We start from the raw sequence: 21,852 nt of genomic DNA on the forward strand, positions 1-21,852 counted from the left end.
GGCTCATGTGGAACTCGTGACTGCAGTCATGGCTGGTGTAAGAGGTGCCCCCAGAGGGTCTCCGGTGCTGGCCACGGTGTTGCCCTGTGCTGTGGATCCCAGGCTGCTTTACTTATTCTAAAACTTATTATAGAACACTTGGAAAACACAGAAGAGCCTAGAAAATGAAATGAAAATGACCTCAATTCCACCCACAAGGGAGAACCCCAGTGAAAACTTTGTTGCATTCCCTTCCATCTTTTCTCTCTGCATACGAACACTGTGTACATAGGCATATGTCTGTCTGTCTGTAGCTGAGACCATGCAGATTTTACAAGATTATCATGGATTTTCTGCAACTCTTCCCGTTTCGGGTCTGCTCTTTCTCTGCTTGGGGCCAATGCCTGCCCCTGTAATCCCCTGGACACCTCTCGGCCATCCGTCAACACTGGTCTCCTCTGAGACCGTCCCTGCTGACCAGCCCTACAGAGTTGTGACTACTCTGTTGTGAGCAAGGCTCTTCCACTGGGGGTTGACACATCTGCCTCTACCCAACTGGACTGCAAGTTCAAGGGTCTACGTGGCAGTCCAACTGCACTGCTGTAACAAATACGTGAGAAAATGTATGAAAAGTATCAAGAATGATTCTTGGCGCAGAGTGGCGACAGAGCGGTTAATGTCTGCCACTGAAAGAGGAAAGAGATGCAATTGCTTGGATGGGGAAAGCGGGTTTTACTCATTGGTCTCAGCGCCCAGCATGGACCTTGGCATACAACAGGCACTCAATAAATGTCTATTGACTAAACACAGCCACAATGTATCTCATGGACTACTGCAAATGACAGAAACACAACTCAGACTACTTTAGGAAAAAACAAACAAAGAAAAAACAGGCTTCCAAAATGAGGAGCTCAGTGTGTGGCTCTGGCTTCAGGTACTGCTGAGTCTAGGAGTTCAGGGTGTTACAGGAGCTCAGTGTCTTTGTCCATCATCCGGGTCTCTGTGCCTCTGCCTTGGCTTCTGCAAGTGCGGGACAAGAAGCTCTTGGGGCTGTATTTTTGTTACAGTTTATGATCCCAGCAGACGAGATCTCCCAAGGGTCCATCTAGCCGATCCCCAGGCAGCCCGAGGAGCCGGGGCTGGGTCAGGCTCCCCGTCCTGTGGTGGGGCTGCGACTGGCCCCTTCTCCACACTGAATGAGGTAGTTTCCTACAGGAAAGGCCGCTCATTGTTGGAGGGAGGGAGGGAAAGAAGGGAGGGAAGAAAGGAGGGAGACGGTGCTGCGGAAAATGAAAGCCAGTTCCATTAAAATCTCCATCTTAGGACACGGATTTGGGGAAGGGGCCGCACTAAACACCCACGGAAGTGCCTGTAATGGCGACTGCCTGCCACGAGTCCAGGCCAATCAGCAGCCGCCTACTGTGCTGGCAGGTGATTGGCTCTGGAGAGTCACGTGGCCCAGCTGTGGCCAATGAAACAGAGGGTGCCCTCAGAGTTTTCCGCGTCGGGAGGGTGCCCAGAGCGAGGCCTCTTCCTCCGTGCAGGGCGCCAGGCCTGCAGGCGATGACTGCGGAAAGGCTGCTGTCATATCGCCCCCAGCCCGTGGACGGCCCCAGCTCGGAGGAGTCAGGCAGCAGGACGCGGGGCCAGGGTCCGCATCCTGAGGCGCTCACAGTCGCCAGGAATGCTGTTGGAATCCGAGGCAGCCGGCGCTAGAGGCAGGAACCACCCTAATTGATTACAGCTGTCATGTTTTCTGCGGCTCCGAACAGAACTGAGACGTCTGTTTCACAATTTACTAGCGGAGTTCATGAGCTTTGACAGCTCGATCATATTTCCGGAAGTGATAAAAATGTTTCTCCTCGGGGAACGCGGGTGCTGGTTCGCGCCACCCCTGCCTGCCCCGTCGGCCCCGCCCTCCAGCCTCGGGGGAGAAAGAGTTTTGCTGCACAGATGGAGTCCCCAGGATGTGCAAATCATATTTATGTGAAAGGAATCCCATTTCCTTATCGACCCCCATAGGACTGCACAGACGCCCGGATCTGCAGACCTGGCTGAGCCTCGGCCCATTCCAGCCACTGCAGGGCTCCCCGAGTTCCAGCTAAGGGGACACTGAGACTGGGGGACCCGCCACGGCAGTCCCAGGGCCCAGCCTGGAGTGAGGGGTCGCCGAAATATTTGCTGCAGCCCACTGGACTTTGGGTAGGAGAGAGGGACGGATGTATGGACTGTGGTGTTTGGATGGACATATGGAATGATGAGCGTAGCTTCCTGAGCCGTTACCTGATTCTGGGAGAAGTGGTCAGAACTGGCTTTGATCCTTCTAAGGGTATCACAGCATTTTTGCCTCTAGTCAAGGAAGGAGCATTTCCCCACTCCACCCTGAGCTCTGGACACTCTTGGTCCTCTCAGGTGAGGATTCAGTTTGCTAACTCAGGGCCCAACACCCTCACCCAGATGCCCCCAGGCTCTGTTCCAAAAAACTAGGGAGGAAGGAGAGAAGAGGGGAGGTGCGGGACCTGAGCGTGGAAGTCTGTGGCTTTGAGTAAAAGGGGCCGTGTGTGTGCGTGTGCGTGTGTGTGTGGTGTGTGCAGGTGTGAGGGTTTGTGTGAGGGCATGAGGGTGTGTGCACATGTGTGGGAGGTGTGTGTGCCTGTGTGCACACCTGGCCCGTGTGTTGTCTGTGCTTGCACGTTGGCATGTAGCATGTGTCTGCGTGTGATGCTGAGACTGCACCTGAGCATGGGGGGCCGTGTGCCCAGAAATGCGGGGTCTCTGGTGCCCTTGCAGAGTCTGCTCTGCATGAAAGGGAAACTCTTCCCTAGGCTCTGAACTCCACGTCTTAGATCCACATACACCTAATAATCAGAAATCGTCTGCTACGGGCCCCAGGAGCTGTTTCTGAATATTTGAAAACCAGAAGCCCCAGGTAGGCAGCTGAAAGTCACCCCAGCCTCAGAGGAGGGCTGTTTGAAGGATGGGGGTGGGTCTGCTGACTAGCCCAGTTTTGGGATGGGGGTGGTGGCTCCTGGTTCCCTAGCCCTCAGCTGCAAGCTCTTCCAACTTTGGGAGGGCCCAGGTCCTCCCCTGTCCACAGGGTTTGTCAGTCCAGGGCCTCCCACTGATCCTCTTACCTTGGGTCCTGGGGATCCCCTATATTCCTAGACCCTGTAAATCTTATGCTGTTTCCTATGGTTCTCTGGGCATTCTGGTGCTCCCTGACTCAGTTTCCCTCAGATGACCAGGTAGTGACTGGGCACACGGGCCTCAGTGGAGACACCTGCCATCTGCCACAGATAGATTCCTGCTGTGGTCAGAGCGAGCCTTTTTTTTTTATTTTAAAGACAGGGTCTCACTCTGTTGCCCAGGCTGGAGTGCAGTAGCATGATCACAGCTCACTGCAGCCTGACCTCCTGGGCTCAAGCCATCCTCCTGCCTCAGCCTCCCAAGTAGCTGGGACTACAGGCATACACTAGCACACTCGGCTAATTTTTTGATTTTTTGTGGAACAACTTTGTTGTTCAGGCTGGTCTCCAACTCCTGGGCTCAAGCAATCCTCCCGCCTTGGCCTACCAAAAGTGCTGGGATTACAGGCATGAGCCACTGCACCCGGCCCAGAGTGAGCCTTTTAATGGGTTTGGCAAGACATCTTGCTGAAAAGCCAAGGCAGGCCCTCTGCCACAGTGATAGCAGCTGGCCTTCCATGAGCACTTACTCTGTGTAGCCCGTTGCCTGCATTCTCTCCCATGAATACTCACAGTCACCTTAGCAGGCAGGTGCCAGGTCTGGGCTCTGAACAAGCCAGATCCACATGACTCCCATCTTCTATTCTGCCCAAATCCCTGCCCCTCGCTGCCCCTCCTCCCCCGCCACTGCAGCCCCATTTCTTGCCTGCTCTATTCCTTCCACATCTCTGACATGTTTTCCCTCACTGCCTCATGGGGCAAAGCCATCCAGTGTTGGCCCACCTGGATCCCAGGTAGAGACCACTCTGACCGAGGCCTCTCTCTGTACAGCACTGAGGGAGCTTTTTCCCTTAGACCAGCTCCTCCAGCCTGACTCAGTGGTGCTCAACATCCTGGCCTTGGGCTTGGTGTGGAGCAGGGACCCAGGATGCGTGGGAAGAACCAGGTTGGCCCTAAGAGATTCCAGATGAAACTAGTGCTACCAGACCGCCGAGAGCCGACCCCTCGAGGGCAGGGATTGGAGCCCACTGTCTGGCCCAGGACTCTGCTCTTTGCAGCTGGCCACTTGATCAGACGCTTCCCTCCTTCCTGTGTGGCACAGGGTGTAAGGAGCCCCAGAAGCCCCCAGGCTGATGTGCCTGTTGTCAGGAAGTACATTTGCCCAAATTATGGCTATGGAAAGAAAGTCATTAGGTAAAGAAAAGCCCTTTTCCCTCCAAGAGGGAGGGGAAAGAACCTTGCAGGGATGGCTCCAGCCCAGCATTGCGGAGAACCTCTTTTCACTTGTATCAGGCTCACAGCATGCCAGACTCTGTGACACAGCCCCCGGGTGACTGCTCTGCTTTCTTCCTGCCTCTGTGTGCTTTAGAAAGTCTCACTTATTTATAATTTTTCTCTTACAAGTGCTGCTGCTCACCTTTGCTGCCAGCCGGGGGCTGCAGGGATGTAGCAGGAGAAGGCTGTAGTGGGTATCGTATCCCAGCTCGAACCACTGGCTGCTGGGTGGCCCTGTCACAACAGCATTCAGACATCAGGCATCCCCTGTAAGATGAGGGTCTTGGACAAATTCCTTTCTAAGCCCCTTTTTACTCAGGCATCCAAAGACAATTTATAACTCTAGGAATTGTGCTGAGCTCCCTCTTCCTGATAGCCACCGGCTGCTTTTCCTTCTCAAGTGGCCTGGACAATATTTGAAAGAATACAAGATGATTACTGGTACAGAAACAGACACACAGATCAATGGACTAGAATAGAGAATCCAGAAATAAAGCTGCACACCTACAACCATCTCATCTTCAACAAACCTGGCAAAAAGCAATGGGGAAAGGACTCTCCATTCAATAAATGGTTCTGGGATGACTGGCTAGCCATATGCAGAAATTGAAACTGGACCCCTTCTTTCTACCATATGCAAGAATTAAGATGGATTAAAGACTTAAATGTAAAACCCAAAACTATAAAAATCCTGGTGGACAGCCTAGGCAATACCATTCAGGACACAGGGATGGGCAAAGATTTCATGATGAAGATGCCAAAAGCAATTGCAACAAAAGCAAAAATTGACACATGAGATTTAATTAAAGACCTTCTGCACCACAAAGGAAACTCTCAACAGAATGAACAGACAACTACAGAATGGGAGAAAATTTATGCAAACCATGCATCCAACAAAGATCTAATATCCAGCATCTATAAGGAACTTAAACAGATTTACCAGAAAAAACAGCCAACCCACCCCTTTAAAAAGTGGGCAAAGAACATGAACAGACACTTTTCAAAAGAAAAATACATGCGACCAACAATCATATGAAAAAAAGCTCAGCGTCATTGATCATTAGAGAAATGCAAATCAAAATCACAATGAGACGGCATCTCACACTAGTCAGAGTGACCATTATCAAAAAGTCAAAAAATAACAGAGGCTGGCGAGGTTGCAGAGAAAAAGGAACGCTTATACACTGTTGCTGAGAGTGTAAATTAGTTTAACCATTGTGGAAGAAAGTGTGGTGATTCCTCAAAGACCTAAAAACAGAAATACCATTCCATCCGGCAATCCTATTACTGGGTACATACCCTAAGGAATATAAATTGTTGTATAATAAAGACACATACACACATATGTTCATAGCAGCACTACTCACAATAGTAAAGACATGGAATCAACCTAAATACCTGTCAACGATAGACTGGATAAAGAAAATGTGGTACACGTACACCGTGGAATACTATGCAGCCATAGAAAAAGAATGAGTTTTTTTTTTTTTTTGGTTTTTGATATCAGTGCTACTATTGTCCTCCCTTTTACAAATACGGACACAGGCACGACAGAACAAGCTCTTACTTGCTTACAGAGTTCATAAGTGGTAGCGCAAGATTCAGCCTTGGCAACCTGGCCCCAGAGCCTGAATGCAGTGGTGACTGTGCTCTTTCCCTAGGAGGGGGAAGGAGTGGGGCTTCAGAGGTCCACAGCCCTGAGCTTAAATCCCACCTCTGCAGCTTCCTGGCAGTGTGAGCCCTATGGACACCCCATTGCAGGAATCCTGCCTCACAGGGCTCTGTGGATGTTTGCTGGGGGACAGCCAGGGAGCTCAGGCAGGGCCAGCTGGGGGGATTGCCCATGAGGCTCTGCTAGGGATCACAGCAGAGGGAACAAGGGCTCTGGGAACATCAGGCTCTCCAGGGATCCCAGCTGGCCCAGGAAGAGGGAGGGCTTTCAGCCTTAGGGCAGAGTCTGGGCAGCTCTTCTGGCTCCAGGCTGTCTATTCACCCCTTGCACTGATGTGAGCACTGGGTCTAGGAGGGAAGGAGCTTAGCACACTGATGGTGGCAGCAAAATTGAGAGCAAACGCTTCACCAATGTCCAGCCCAGGCCTCTCCTGATCAGTAATGGCAACATCTAGAAATTTCAAGGCCGGCTACCACGTACTGCTCCAGGAGCTTTTTGCAGGTACCAGCCCAGTCAGTCCTTACACACCCAGTGAGGCAGGCAGGACCATCCCCATTTCACTGGGGAGGACAACTGAGGTGTGGCGAGACAGCAGCTGCTTGTCCCCTGCACTTGCTACTCAGAGCCTGTGCAGTGGTGTCAGGGGCTTCCCAGGCTCACAGCTCAGTGGCTGTGCACCAGGTTCAGAGGAGTGGCTTGAAAACCCTCCTTGTACATGTCTGTGGGTGACAGTGAGTGCAAGGCACCCCAGGTGTCACAGCGGAGAATTGTCTGGACTAGGAGTCAAAGGTGATCATTGAGCCAATTTCAAAGTCCTCAGACCCTATCTGGGGGCTTCCAGGGGTTGTGGGGTTCACCTGTTGTTTCCTTTTCCTTTGGCTCATCTGAGGGTGGGTGCTGGAAGTCTGTAGACGTGAGGCTCACAGACAGTGGGTTGGTGAGGGCGGCACATATTCTGAAAAGGAAGTGCCAACCCCCAGGACTTCAGGTGCAGCCCAGGCAGACCTGTGCAATCACTTGGACTCAGGCGGGACAGTGTCTGGGATGCCAGGCAGGGTAGTAAATGCAGTCAGGCGTGCCCTTGGGAGCTCAGCTGCCTGGGGTGGAATCCCAGCTTGTCTCCTGCCACCTGGGTCATGTAACTGCCCATGCCTCAGTTTCCCCATCTGCAAAATGGGAGTTATAATCAGGCCTTCTTTGGAGTGTTGCTGTAAAGATGCACTTAGGGGGCCCAGCTGCAGAAAGCACCATGTGTCAGCTTTTCCTGGGGTGAGCTCCTCCAAGCCTGCCCGCCCTAACCTTGGCCCTGTGCACCACCCTGGGCGAGAAGGGCCTGAGATCTTGCCACAGAAGAGCCTCTCAGAGAAGCCTGACAACGTGCCAGCGCCAGGGTGCCTCTTTTTTGGGAGAACAGGGAAATGGGATTGGGTTCTGTTTTCTATGCTAAATTATGACATATTTCAAACATACCGAAAAGTATAACCCCATCCATGCCCACTACTCAGATTCAATGCAGAGCAACATTTGCTTTTGGTTTTTAAACAGGAAATAAACATTTGATTCGGCTGGAACCCCACTCCCTCGCCGTTGCCCCATCCTCTTTCAGAACTCATTCCCCTCTCTCTCCCTGGATGAGACACTCTTTTGAGGTTGATTACCACATTTCCTGTAGATGTTTTTATGTTTTTACTGTGTACATCCATAAATCCATTTGAGATTATTTGTGTACTTTTTCATACACATCGGTTCGCACATATCCTTCTGCAAATGGCTTTTTCCACTCCACATAATTTTCTTTTATTGAGGTAAAATTCACGCAACATAGAATTAAGCATTCTAAAGTGTATGCTTGAGAGGCACTCAGCACATTCACAACGCAGTGTGGCTGTCACCTCTATCTAGTTCCGAAAGATTTCTGGCACCCCTAAAGGAGACTTCATACAATTAAGCAGTACACCAGCCCCCGACCCGGAGTCCCCCTTCAACCACCAATCTGCTTTCTGTCTCTGGATTTATCTCTGCTGGAAATTTCACATAAATGGAGTCTCCAATAGCCATGTGATACCTCTGAGGCTCACCCATGGTGGGACGTGTTGATCCAGCTCCTTCATCCTAGCTGCTGTGAGGAGTCCACTGCTCTGTAGACTACAGGTGAACCCAACTACGCCCAACCCCTTGCATGCCATTCCAGGGCTTCACCAGTGGGGGGGATTCTCCTTGTGCTTCTGGGGAAGGTCCCGGTCCAGATTCTCTGATTTCCTAATGCTGCCTAACAGACCACTCAGAACTCAGTGGCTTAAAGCAACCTGTTGATTATTTGTCTTGCTTCTGTGGCTTAACTGGGCTCAGCAGGCTGTTCTGCTGGTCTCACTCACGGTCAGATGGCGGCTAGAGTGGAAGGCTCAGGGGGACACTGGGATGGCTTGGCCTCTCTCCCTCTCCCCGTGGCCACTCCAGCAGAGTAGCTGGTCCATCCATCGGGGTTCTGGGCCCACAGAAGTATGAAAGCAGAAACTGCCAGGCTTCCCTATGGCCCGGACCCAGACACCCAGGCTGTGCCTTCCTCTGGTTAAAGCAAAACACAAACTCACCCAGCACCAATGTGGGAGGGGCCCACACATGCGTGGCTACCGGGGGCCATCCCTGAGACCACACTGGGCTACAGGGCTCACAGTAGCTTCGCCAAGTCGTGGGTGTGGGCGCGTCAGTGTCCTGGAATGCTGCTAAGCTGTTCTCCCAAGCGAGCCTCCTGTCCTGCACTCCAGCTTCTCTGTGTCTTGGACCCTTCGGTGTCGAAGGGTGTGGAATGTGTGCCATTGTCATGTTTGTCATTTTTGTTTGCTTCTCCATGATTCCTGGTGAAGGTGTATGAGTTTCCTGTTGCTGCTGAAACAAATCAGCACCACTTAGTGGCTTCAAGCAACATAGATGCTGTACTCTTTTACAGTTCTGGAGGCCAGATGTCTGACACGGGTCTCACTGGGCAAAGCAAGGTGTCGGCAGGACTGCACCCTCCTGAAGACTTTAGGTAAGAATGTTTTTCTTCTCCCTTCCCAGCTTCTTGAGACACCTCTCCTTGGCTCGTGCCTCCTTCCTCCATCTTCAAAGCCAGCAGTGCAGTGTTTTTAAATCTCTTTCCTTTGCTATGGAGACTTCTGTGGCGGCACTGAGCCCACCCAGGTCATCCAGGATGCTTTCCCCATCTCAAAGTCCACTTCACCACATCGGCAAAGTCACTTTTGCCATACGCGGTGACACATAAATAGCTTCTGGGGATTAGGATGGAACATCTTTGCTGAGTGTGGAAGGTGGCTCTCCCCGACATGTGGTTGTGGGCCACTCCCTTTTCCACTAGGCAGTCAGCAGTTTTCACTCTGTCGTCTCTCTATTGTGTTGTAGACATTCACTGTGTGCAGACATCCCTGGTATCCTGGGGGATCGGTTCCAGGCCTCCCACAGATACCAATATCCACAGATGCTCAAGTCCCTGATCTAAAGTGGTATGGTATTTGCTTATAACCTATGCACATCCTCCCTGTGCTTTAAATCATCTCTAGATTGTAATAGGCAATATAATGTAAATGCTATGTGCGTAGTTGTTAAAGGGTATATTTCAAACTCGTATTATTATTTATTTGGAGATGACATCTCACTCTGTCGTCCAGGCTGAAGTGCACGGGTGCGATCTTGGCTCACTGTAACCTCTACCTCCCTGACTCAAGCATTCTCCTGCCTCAGCCTCCTGAGTAGCTGGGATTACAGGTGCATGCCATCACGCCTGGCTAATTTTTGTATTTTTAGTGGAGACAGGGTTTCACTGCATTGACCAGGGTGGTCTTGAACTCCTGACCTCAGGTGATCCACCTGCCTTGGCCTCCCAAAGTGTTGGGATTTATAGGCATGAGCCACTGCACCCGGCCTATTATTATTATTTATTTAAAAAAATATTTTTGATTCTCAGCTAGTTGACTCTGAGGATGCAGAGCTATCTGCAGATACAGAGGGCTGGCTGCATATCCTCCCATGGCTTACGTGTGCCAGGAATATGCTTCCAGTGTTGGCCTTATCCCTTTCTAACAAACAGGGAAACAACTGGCACCCTCAAATTTGGTTTTTGAGGAGAGTTTAAGAGAGGGACTAACAGCAAAGGCACTGAGAAACCAACAGGGGCTGCTGCAGTTCCCCAAGCAGGCACTGAGCCACAGCCCTGCCATCCCCAGGTCTGGAGGGAGACGGAGCTGCGTGCAGCAAGCTGCCCAGCTGGTCTTATGCAAGCCCACGTGGTGCTGTCGAAGGGTCCTGGGACTAAGATTCCTCACCTGGCCCTTCTCAGCCCTACAGCCTCTTGCCTGGGCTCCTGCTGGCCAAGTCCCAAGCCCTCCCACAGGGCCCAAGGAAGACAGCTGTGGCTGGAGAGTCCAGACGACCACCTGTCTCATAAGGCAGAGAGATGCAGAGGTGACCACAGGTGTGCAGGGACAGGGGAAATGCAGTGCATGTCCCAGCTTTGTGATAGCATCTTCTGTTCCAGAGAAAATGTCAATTTGGTCATATAGCAATATTTCCTTTATGAGTGCTTTTTTTCCTGTTTTAAATAGGACAGTTTTCCCTATCCTAAGATTATGTAACACCACGAATACATTATTTTAAAAAGTTGTATATACATATACAATTTGTTATATATACACACAATTTATTATATATATGTATGCATGTCTATGTATAATTTTTAATTGTGGTAAATTAAAAATCCCCAGAACTGTCTTCATCTTACAGAACTGACACTCTACACCCATTAAATTGCTCTCCACTCTCCCTTCTCTCTCTGCCCCCACCCATGGCAACCAGCATTGTACTTTCTGTTCCTATGAATTTGACTACTCTAAGTACCTCATGTAAGTAGAATCATACTGTATTTGTCCTTTTGTGTCTGGTTAATTTCACTTAGCATAATGTCTTCAAGATTCACCTGTGTTGCAGCTTGTGTCAGGATTTTATTCCTTTTCATGGATTAATAATATTCCATTGTATGGAGAGACCACATTTTGTTTATCCATTCACCAGTCACTTGGGTTGTGTGTTAGGCCGTGCTTGCATTGCTATAAAGAAATACATGAGACTAGGCAATTTATAAGAAAAAAGGTTTAACTGGCTCCTGGTTCTGCAGGCTGTACAGGAAGCATAGTGCCAGCATCTGTTTCTGGGGAGGCCTGAGAAAGCTTTTATTCATGGTGGAGGTGAACCAGCAGCGAACATTTCACAGAGTGAAAGCTGGAGCAAGAAAGAGAGTGAGGGGTGGGGGATGCCACACTTTGTAACATCCGGGTTTCACAAGAACTCACTCACTATTGCAAGGGAATCACCCAACCATGAGGGATCTGCCCCCATGACCCAAACCCCTCCCACCAGGCCCCACCTTCAACACTGGGGATCACTGGGGATCACAATTCATCACGAGATTTGGGCAGGACATTCAAACCATATTAGGTTGCTCCCACATTTTAGCTACTGTGAACAATGCTGCTATGAGCGTGAGTGTACAAATATCTCTTCAAAACCCTGCTTTGAATTCTCTGGGGTATATACCCAGAAGTAGAATTGCTGGATCATATGGCAATTCTATTTTTAGTGCTTTGAGGAACCTCCATACTGTTTTCTATCACACCATTTTACATTCCCACCAAACTGCACAAGGGTTTCAATTTCTCCACATCCTCCCCAACACTTACCTTCTGTCTTTCTAAAAAATATAGTAGCATCCTGATGGGTGTGAGGTGGTGTCTTGTTGCAGCACACAGATACTCTTCTATGTATTTTTCTAGGAGTTAGAGCAGTTTGTTGTTCATATTCAGGTCTTTATCGACGGGCTACTTATTTCTGAGGATTGTGTGGGATTCCTCCACTGTGCTTTTCTCCTCATTGGTCCCCACGAGATTTATGGAGCAGCCGTCCGTTCCCGCTGATGACTGACAGTCCCTCCGCTGCAAGCCACGCCCCCACATGCTGAATAGCCTCTCTGCGGGCTCTGCTCTATCCTGCGGTCTACCTGTATATTCTGCGTGTTGCTGGGCCTCCTCATTCTGACTGTAAGTCGCTCTGTTCCCTTATGCTGGACTTGGCAGAATGTTTTTTCCAAACGTGCCAGCCGCCATCTTTCTTTTCCCCATGCTCTTTCCACAGTGTGACCTTGGGACTTCTTCTATCAAATGGGGGTCCATGCCCCCTACCTGGAGCCAGGCAGACTCCTGTGACTGCCCGGACAAATGGAATTTTCAGAAGTGATGCTCTGTAACTTCTGAGGCTTAGCTGTCACAATGCCACACGTGGATTCTCTTGGGATGCTCACACAGAGGGCAGGCTGACCTGTGGTCAGGAAGCCAGGTTGCCTGGAGAGATACCATGTGGGTATTCCAGCTTCAGGCCTCGGGAGTTCCCAGCAGACAGCCAGCCAAGGCCACCAGAAATGTGAAGCCCTCGAGATGACACAGCCCAACAGCCATCTGACTGCAACTTTGAGAGAAACCTCCAGCACGAACCATCCGGCAGAGCCCAGTCAGCCTCCAGAGCTTCAAGAAATGGTGATCACATCCTTGCTGTTGGTTTAAGCCACTGTGTTTTGGGGTGATCCATTGCATATGAATAAATAACAAAATCACTGACCTTATGTTTCTTCATAACACCTTCAAACTGTTTAATGTTGACTTCTTATTACCACCCAAAGCTTGTGTGTTTATTATTGTTCTCCCCGAAGCTGAGTGTGAGCTCCATTTGAGTGGGATTTCGCTGGTACTGTTTCCCGTGGAGCAGGAATCATGACTGGCTCATTTTAGGCCTTGAATAAATATTTGTCAAAGGAAGGAATGGGAGCATAATGTCTCTCCAATGATTTCTTCTCCAAAATTTCTCCTGGCTACGCCTGGTCCTACTCTTTCATGTGAATGCTGGGATACACTTGTAAATAGCCCTCTTGGGATTTTGTGTGGAATTGCATTGAATTTAGAGACGAATCTGGGAAGACCAACAGTAGGCAAACTCCTGCCACCAGTGGAACTTTTAAGTGGAATCTTCTCTGGGCCTTCAGGGTATTCCATACAAGAATAGTGCTTTGTGGTTTCTGGTTCTGTATTGCCCTTAGAGGAGGATGGGTCCCCACTGGGATGGCTGTGAAGGTTGGGGTGCAGCCACAGGCAGGAGTGGTTAGAGAGGGCTCAAGTTCTTTCTCCAGGGAGAGTGCTGGGGGGCTGGGACATGTAGTACACATGGGGCAGAGCCTGGTGCTGTCCTCACTGCTGTGCACGTGGAGCTGAAGCCTGTTGCTGCCCTCACTGCTGTGCACGTGGAGCCGGAGCCTGGCACTGCCCTCACTGCTGTGCATGTGGAACTGGAGTCTGGTGCTGCCCTCACTGCTGTGCATGTGGAACTAGAGTCTGGCACTGCCCTCACTGCTGTGCATGTGGAACTGGAGTCTGGCACTGCTCTCACTGCTGTGCACGTGGAGGTGGAGCCTGGCACTGCCCTCACTGCTGTGCACGTGGAACTGGAGTCTGGCGCTGCCCTCACTGCTGTGCACGTGGAGCAGGAGCCTGGTGTTGCCCTCACTGCTGTGAATGTGGACCTGGAGCCTGGTGTTGCCCTCACTGCTGTGTTTGGCAGTCCTGAACTCTGCCCAGAGCATCAGGATTGGGCCCAGTAGTTCCAAAAAGTGGAGGAGGAAGTCCAGGCCAGGGAACACAGGGCTGCGGCCAAGATGGAGCTGGAACCCAGCATCTTCCTTCAGGTGATGAGGCCATCATGATGTAGAAGCAGCCTCTCAGCACAGATACCCTCCTCCTTCCCCCTCTGCTTATGTGCATGGCGCTTTCCTATCTCTCCCCTGGGCCTTCAAGGTAAAGGGTCAACTCCATACAGTGCCTTCCAGCCTCACCTTTTGTCCTTGCCCTCTCCCTCCCTGGTCTCGTGGACTTCACTGCCATTGCCGACACCTGCCAGGATGGCCCTCGCTGCCAAGACTCCATACAAGACATTTCTTCCATCCCGGAGGTTTTCCCCCAATTCTTCTTCATGATACAGCTCCTCCAGGAAGCCCTCCCTCACCTCCCTCCTTGGGTTTCCCACCTCTCAGGCTTTCTGTGTTGTTGATTTCTGTTTCTCCAGCTGTCCTGCCTGCTCTGTTGGGATGGCACTGGGGACAGGGACAGGCCTGGTGGGCATCAGGGACTCAGCAAGGCTGTAGAGAGTGATGATGTTATGTGGTATACCCCCATACGTGCTCACACACATGTGCAAAGACATGTACACATTAGACATTACACATCCTCACACATGAACACACATGCAGACACACATGCACAATCACACATGCATATGCACAAAAGCACACACATGTGCAGATACTTGCACATTACACACATGAACACAGACAACACACACATCACATACAGGCACGCACCTGCATTACATCTCTGATTGAATGACGTGTTTTGCAGTTTCTTGGCCTTTGTATATACAGCTACGTCTCCCTGGTACCTTCCTCTGCCCAGCCCTGGCCATGACCTCCCTGAGTCACTGGTGCACTGTGGTGGCAAGCGTCCACTGCTGCCTGTACAGTGCTCAGCCCAGGGACAAGCACACATCTGCCCATTTCTCCACCACCCTCAGCCCCTGGTAACTACCCTTCTACCCTCTGCTTCGATGAGTTCAACTTTTTTAGATTCTACACGTAAGCGAGGTTGTGCGGTATTTGTGTTCCTGTGTCTGGTGTATTTCACTTAACAAGATGTCTTCTAGGTTCATCCATGCTGTCAAAAATGACAGGATTTCATTCTTTTTTTATGGCTGAATACTATTCTATTACATATATGTATCACATTTTCTTTATTTATTCAGTGATGGACATTTAGGCTGGTTCTGTATCTTGGCTATTGTGAATAGTGCTGCAGTGAACCTGGGAGGGCAGAGCTGTTTTTTGGCATACTGATTTCATTCCCTTTGGATATATACCTGGAAGTGGAATTGCTGGATTATACGGTAGTCTACTTTTAATATTTTGAGGAACCTCCGTACTTTTTTCAATATTGGCTACACCAGTTTACATTCCCACTGACAGTGCTGCAAGGGTTATCTTTCTCCATATTCTGGCCAACACTTGCTATCTCTTTTGGTTTTTGACAGCCACTGTAACACGTGTGAGGTGATGGCTCATTGTAGTTTTGATTTGCATTTTCCTGATGATTAGTGATGTGGGGCATTTTTGTTTTCACATATGCTCACCCGTCTGTGTACACAGCGGATTGGGTCCAGGGCTCACGGATTTACAAAATCTGAGTGTACTCAGGTCCCTCAGTTGGCCCTGTGGAACTCAAATAGACAAAAAATCAAGTTAGCCCTCTGTATATGCAGGTTTCACATCCTGCAAATGCTGTATTTTTGACCTGTGTTTGATTGAAAATATTCTACAGATAAGTGGACCTTTGCAATTCAAACCTGTATTGTTCAAGGGTCAACTGTATCTGTTGGCCATTTGTATGTTTTCTTTTTGAAAGACGTCGATTTTTTTTTTTTTTTTTTTTTTAGGGATGGGGTCTTGCCATGTTGCCCAGGCTGGTCTTGGACTCCTGACCTCAAGCGATCCTCCTACCTCAACCTCTCAAAGCTGGAATTACAGGTGAGCCACCAGCTTCAGCCTTTGCCCTTTCTTTAATTTGGGTTATTTGTTTTGTTGCAATTCACTTTTTTTGTTTCTTATATACTTCAGAGATAAACCCCTCATCAGATATTTTCTCCCATTCCTTAGGTTGCCGCCTCCCTCTGGTGACTGTTTCTTTTGCCTTTTAGTTTGATGCAATCTCCTTTGTCTATTTTTGCTTTTGGGGTCATATTTATGAGCCAGTTCCTTGCAGTAAATTGAAATCTCTCTCTCTCTCTCTCTCCCCCCATTAGCTATGTTTCGCTGGATAACCCAGACTAACACATAATTTAAAATGTTACTTTTTCTTTGTTTATAATGAATTATATAGCAAATAAGCACCATGACAAGTTGAGATGCCATAGAAGAAAGGAAAAGGCTTTATATTTGGTACCTTTAGTGGCACCCTCCCCTGCTTTTTGAAAAGGACCCCACATTTTCATTTTGCACTGAGCCCTGCAGCTTATGTAGCTGGCTGTGCTGATGGTCATTTCTTCCTTAGCCCCAGGTCATCAGATGCAGTCTCTGGAGAGTCTGGGGGCCTCTGTCTGGCCGCAGGCATTCAACCATTTCTGGAAATTGGAACTGAAGACCTCAGGGACCATGGCTTCATTGTTCTCAACCCATCCTTTGAGCTCTGAGACCGCTCCTCCCAGGGCGTCAGATTATACCATTGTCCACTCTTCCTCCACTCAGGGCTGTTATATTTAGAAAAATAAACAAACAACCCAGACTGTCCAGCTGAATGTGAATTTCAGATAAACAACAAATCATTGTTTAGCACAAGTGTGTCCCAGATACTGCATGGGGTATACTTATACTAGAAACATTTTGAATTAATTGTTTATCTGAAATTCAGATTTAACTGGGTGTCCTGTACTTTATTCAGCAGCCCTTACCCCTGCCATCCCCCCAATCCCCCAAACCTTTCACTGCCACAGCACCACCCTGCCCCCTCTTCCCTTCCCCTGGCCCCACCCCCCTATCTCCTACCCTCGGCCTAGCCCAGAACTCACCATCTCCAGCCTGAACCTGTGTCTGCCTCATGCCCTGGCCTCCCTGCCTCCAGGATTCCACTTACCAAAGCCACTGTTTTTGCTGTTTTGCATTTTATTTTTCTGCCATAAGAGGAATACACATTCACTATAGAAAAATCACAGGCTACATAGAAGCAACAAGAAGAAAGTAAGAAAACGCTCATAATCCCACCCACACAAAGACAACTACTGCGAATACCTCGGGGTAGATTTTTCTAGAGCTGTATGTGTGTGAGTGTCTCTGCAGATATTTAAAAAAGAGCACACACACTCACTGCCCCAGTTCAGACCTGCTGTCCTATAAGCTGAGTTTTCCTGTCACCCTAGAGTGCAAAATCTCAGTGTCCTGAGTTGTTTTAGCCTCTGGAAGGGATGCTGGGGAGCCTGAAGTGAAACCCCCAGACACTGGGGTCAGACAGGCTTATGGTCAAAACCACTTTCTAGTATATGACCTTGGTATTGGTTTGCTGGGCCTGCTATAGTAACATACCACAGGTGGGCGGCTTGAACAAAAGAAATTAATTTTCTTACAATTATGGAGGCTGGAAATCCAAGACCGAGATGTCAGCCACGATGGTTTCTATTGAGGTCTGTTTTGGCTTGTAGATGGCCGCCTTCTTACTGTGTCCTTATATGGCCTTTCCTTTGTGTGTCTGTATCCTGATCTCTTCTTATAGGGACACCAGCCATATTGGATCAGGGCCCACCCTAATGACCTCATTTCAACATTCTCACCTCTTTCTAGGCCCTATCTCCAAATAACCCTCATTTCCTCAGAAATGCAGGTTAGGACTTCAACATGACTTTTGGGGGAACAAAGACTTTTGGGGAACAAAGTCTTTGGAGGAACACAGGTCAGCCCATGACGCCTTGCCCAGCTCACTCCAAACATGCCGAGCCTCAGTGTCTTCATCAGTGAAATGGGGTGAGTGATCACATTCATCTAAGAGGAGTGTTAGGATGACCAAATCAGGCCGTCCTGATAACTCACTTGCGTAGCACCTGGCCCCTGGAGCAAGTGCGCCAATGTTACTTCCTACTCTTCTTGCTCCCCTGCAGGTGGATCAGAGGGGTCCATGGACCTCCTGGTACCTCTTCACCCCTTTGTTTACCAGTTTGGTTATTCCCTCCAGGTAAGTTCCTAGAGGAGAGTTGCTGGGTGGAAGGTGGAGAGGCCAGCCTGAGCCCTGAAAGTACACCTGCCTACCCTCATCGGGGTGGGTAGATGGATGTGCCCCCAGTCCCATCCTCGGGCCTCCCATGGCTCCTCCCCATCTGACTGCCTGCCCCACCTTCCTGTCTGAGGCTCCTGTCCCCAAAGGCTCAGCAGAGTTGCAAGCTGGTTCCTAAGGCTCTTCCCAAGCTGGCTGGGCCCTTCTGCCTCTCCTCCTTTTCACTGCCCTTGTCACCCTGCTGCTTTGTAGCCACACTGGGGACTCCTTGCTTTCTGAACAGGACATATGCCTTCAGGCCTCCAGGGCTTTGCACTGGCAGTGCCCTCTGCCAGGGATGCCCTTCCTTCTATCTATGCTGTCCCGGGAAGCCACCTGTGCCTTCAAGGGGCAAATAAGACCCTTTCTATGAACTCTTTTAATGCCCCTCCTCCCTCTCCTTGCTCAAGGCTAAACCATCTGCTAAGGCCACACTGGACCTTGAAAAGATACTAATTGTGAGGGTGATGATGACTGCGACACCAGCAATGGCTGTCTCCTCACCCTGCTCCCCACTGATCCCAGCATTCCTCAAGGGGCCTCAGCCATCCGGATGGTGCCAGGCACAAATCAGCCTGCAGGTGAAGACCTGCTCGGATTAGACGGATTGACAGGTGAGGGGGCCAGGGTGGGAGAGGCATGAGAACAGAGTGTGTGTGTGTGTGTGTGTGTGTGTGGGGGGGGGGGTGTCACCAAACACTATGTGGCGTGATCCCAATTAAGGAAAATATGTCTGAGAATGTGCTTGTTCTCATCTGAGAATATGACATATCGGATGATCAATATGTGAAATAGAATCTGGAGAGAAACACACCCAACAGTCAACAGGGGCTGTCCTGGTTGAGGGAGGAATGGTGATGATCAGGTGGTGGCTTGCAAACATTTTCGATCCCTCAGGAGAAATACGCTTCATTTCAACCACCTGGTACACACACACACATATGCTCACACACACACTCCCACATACACATAGGCACACACACACTCACACATGATATGTATAACTGAAGCCAAAGTTGCAGAAACTCCAGCTACCCTAGGTGAAATATACGCTGCTATTCTTACTGTGTTTATTTTATTTCATCCTTCCAAATGCTTGACTTGATCTGATAAATTGATTTCATGCGCTGCTGCTGGGCCCTGATTAATAGTTTGAAAGCTCCCGCTCTGAGGGAGGCTTTGCATTCTCTGCTCTGTGTTCTTCTGTATTTAAAATTTAATATGGAGGATGGATTCAACCATTGTCTTTGTAATTTTTCACTTAAAAATAAAAGGAGAGAGAGGGAGCAATAGGAACATACAAAACAATAAAAGTCAAACAGGCTTCCTGAAGGCAGCTCCAGAAAATGTGGCAAAACAGGTATCTTTAAAGGTGTACATACTTCTCTTCGGAGCTGCTTCACTTTAAGACATGTTACTAGCTGGGGTAACGGGGTACAGAGCTGCGCTTATAGGCTGCTCACCCCAATTTTGTTTGTAATAATGAAACATCCCTAACATCTGGGATGCGCACCCATGGACTCCTGCTGTTCATCCATTTGAGTGCGAGGCTCGGCCATTCCAGACTTATTTATGGGCATGGAAAGAAGGGTGCAGGAAAGAAGGGGTGCCCTGGGAGTAAGAAGATACTGGCAGGCTACAAAAGGATAATATCACCCTGCCCTTGTTTTCAAAATATGTATTTGCAAGTGTGAGGGAGAGGGACACAGAGAGGCGAGTGTGGAATGAGGGGCTCCACACTCATGAGGGAGAGGGACACAGACAGGCGAGTGTGGAATGAGGGGCTCCACACTCATGAAGAGTCGCCTTGGGTTGGCTTTAGTTCCTTCCCGGAGTTCTGTTATATTGGCAATGAGCGTGCATTGCTTTCATAAAGGACATTTTCAAGGAAAAGAGAGAAGAAAGCAAAGGAAGAAACAGAAAAAGAAGGGAAAGTAAGAGAGAAAGAAAAGGAAAGATGAAGGGGAAGAAGGGAGGAAGGGAAGGAAGAAGATGAAAGAAATAAAAAGGTGGGGGTTCTGGGACTTCCCTGGAGCTGCGACCAGAGCGAGTGCGGCCCGTGCGGGGAGTGGCTGGCGCTGCAGGTCCCCGCGCTGCGGCGCGAAAGCGCGTTTCGGAGTTTCCATCTGGGAAGCTCCAGGAGGCCCAGGGGGCGCGGGCTTTCCGGGTAGGGGAGGTCGTTTGGCGCGTCCCAGGAGACCCCCAAGCCACCGGTGGGGACGCGGAGCGGCTGGAGCGGTCTCTGCTGGGCCGGGAGGCTGACGCTGTCCCGGACCGCCCTCCGCGCCACCAAGCTCCAGTCCCGGCCAGCCGCGCAGGCGGGGAGGTCAGGCAGGGCTCTCCCAGGCGCCGGGCCGCGTCCCCGCCGCGATCTCCTTTTCTTCCTGGCGGTTTCGGGATGAGAAGGAGCGTTCGCGGAGGTAGGGTAGGGGGTGGTGGTAGTGGGGAGGAGATGCAGAAATTTCGTGGGTGCCAAATTTTTCTTTAAAGTTATTTTTCAATTGAGATACTTTTAAAGGAAAAAAAAAAATCCACCAATTTAGGATGTCAGTTCCAAAAAGTTTTTACGGAGGAGCAGCGTAGGGGCTGGGCGCAGAACTGGGGTCGGCTTTGGCTGAACGGGGGCGTCTCTTCCATCTTGCCTGCCGCGCCCCTCCCCAACCCTGCCATGTGCACCCGCGCTCACATCCAAGCGCGCAAACCGACACTACTCACCCCCACCCCAGGCAAACCTGAAAGTCCTGGGTTCCCAGCCGTTGTCCCGGCGCGCCAGGGAAGTTCAGGGGCCCAGTGCCCTCACCTGGATCCGCACACTCCCGCCTCAGCGCCCTTCACTGTGTCCCCAGGCTCTCACTTCCTGTTCAGGGTTTCACTGGCGCAGGGGCTGCGGGCCAAGCTAATCCCGCGCCCCCGGGGTCGCCCTCACTCCGGGCGCAGCAGGCCAGACAGTGAGGGCGGAGATTGCGCCGGAGCCCCTGGCCGTGACTGCAGGCCCCGGGGACCTGTGCCTAAGGCCCCGAATCCCCTCCTCAGCCCTGGACTCCACCATTGCCCTCTCCCTGGTCTCTCTGTTCATCCCAGTGGTCTCCCACCTCTGCTTCCCAGCCCAGAGCGGGTGGTGGGGTTTGACTGGACCTTGGGGAAGCGGAGGAGGGACAGGAGGAGGGGGTCCTAGGCAGGGGGCACACCCAGCAGCACGCTGGCCCGGCAGTAAGAGCCGCAGCTGCAGTGTGGGCGCCCCTCTGCCACGGCGCGCTTCCCGCGGACCTGAGCAGCCTGGAGCGGGTGGGCCAGAGGCGAGGTTGCAGGTGCCGGAAGGGAGCTAGGGAGCAGTCAGGTGCGCAGTGGTGCCTGCGGCGGTCGGGAGCAGGGCTGTACCGGGTCCAAAGACCCTCTCGCCCTCCACCTCACCCGACCCCCTCCACACACCGCCGGATACTCAGTTAAGTTAGACGGGCGGCTGCAGGGGCAGCTGCATCTGTTCGGTGTGTGTGTGCGCGCGCGCGGGAGGAAGAGAGGACCCTCTTGCCTCTCCCGCGGCTCTCTAGGATCCCGCGGCGCTCCGCTACCTCGCTCTTCTTCCGCAGCTGAGCTCCCCGTCCAGGTGTGTGCGTGCGCTTGTAGGAGAGCCCCGGGAGCCGCCGCAGACCCTCTTCCTCCTCCATCCTCCTGCAGCGCCCCTGCCAGCCTAGGCTCCTTCCCGCTCCCCTTCCCAAGGTCACTATGGGGACGCAAGGGAGGGATTTGTGTTTAATTCCTGCCGCTATTCAGAGGGAAAAGAAAATAAAGGGACCAAAGGCAACCAGAA

At 50.8% G+C, this 21,852-nt stretch overlaps 1 long non-coding RNA gene across 6 annotated transcripts; it reads left to right on the forward strand.

The window, feature by feature from the left end:
- Nucleotides 1–1,213: 1,213 nt before the first annotated feature.
- Nucleotides 1,214–12,768, forward strand: LOC103886509. Of its 6 annotated transcripts, none has more exons than XR_001905118.3 (6): nt 1,214–2,391; nt 2,805–2,908; nt 9,059–9,139; nt 9,511–9,611; nt 11,964–12,197; nt 12,292–12,768. It is a non-coding gene; the product is annotated as an uncharacterized LOC103886509 (long non-coding RNA). The 6 variants fall into 6 exon arrangements; XR_002523557.2 differs by having other exon boundaries at nt 1,214–2,181; XR_002523555.2 differs by having other exon boundaries at nt 1,214–2,908.
- The last annotated feature ends 9,084 nt before the right edge of the window (nt 12,769–21,852 follow it).

This window comes from Papio anubis, chromosome 7 (assembly GCF_008728515.1).
Source record: "Papio anubis isolate 15944 chromosome 7, Panubis1.0, whole genome shotgun sequence".
NCBI lineage: Eukaryota > Metazoa > Chordata > Mammalia > Primates > Cercopithecidae > Papio > Papio anubis.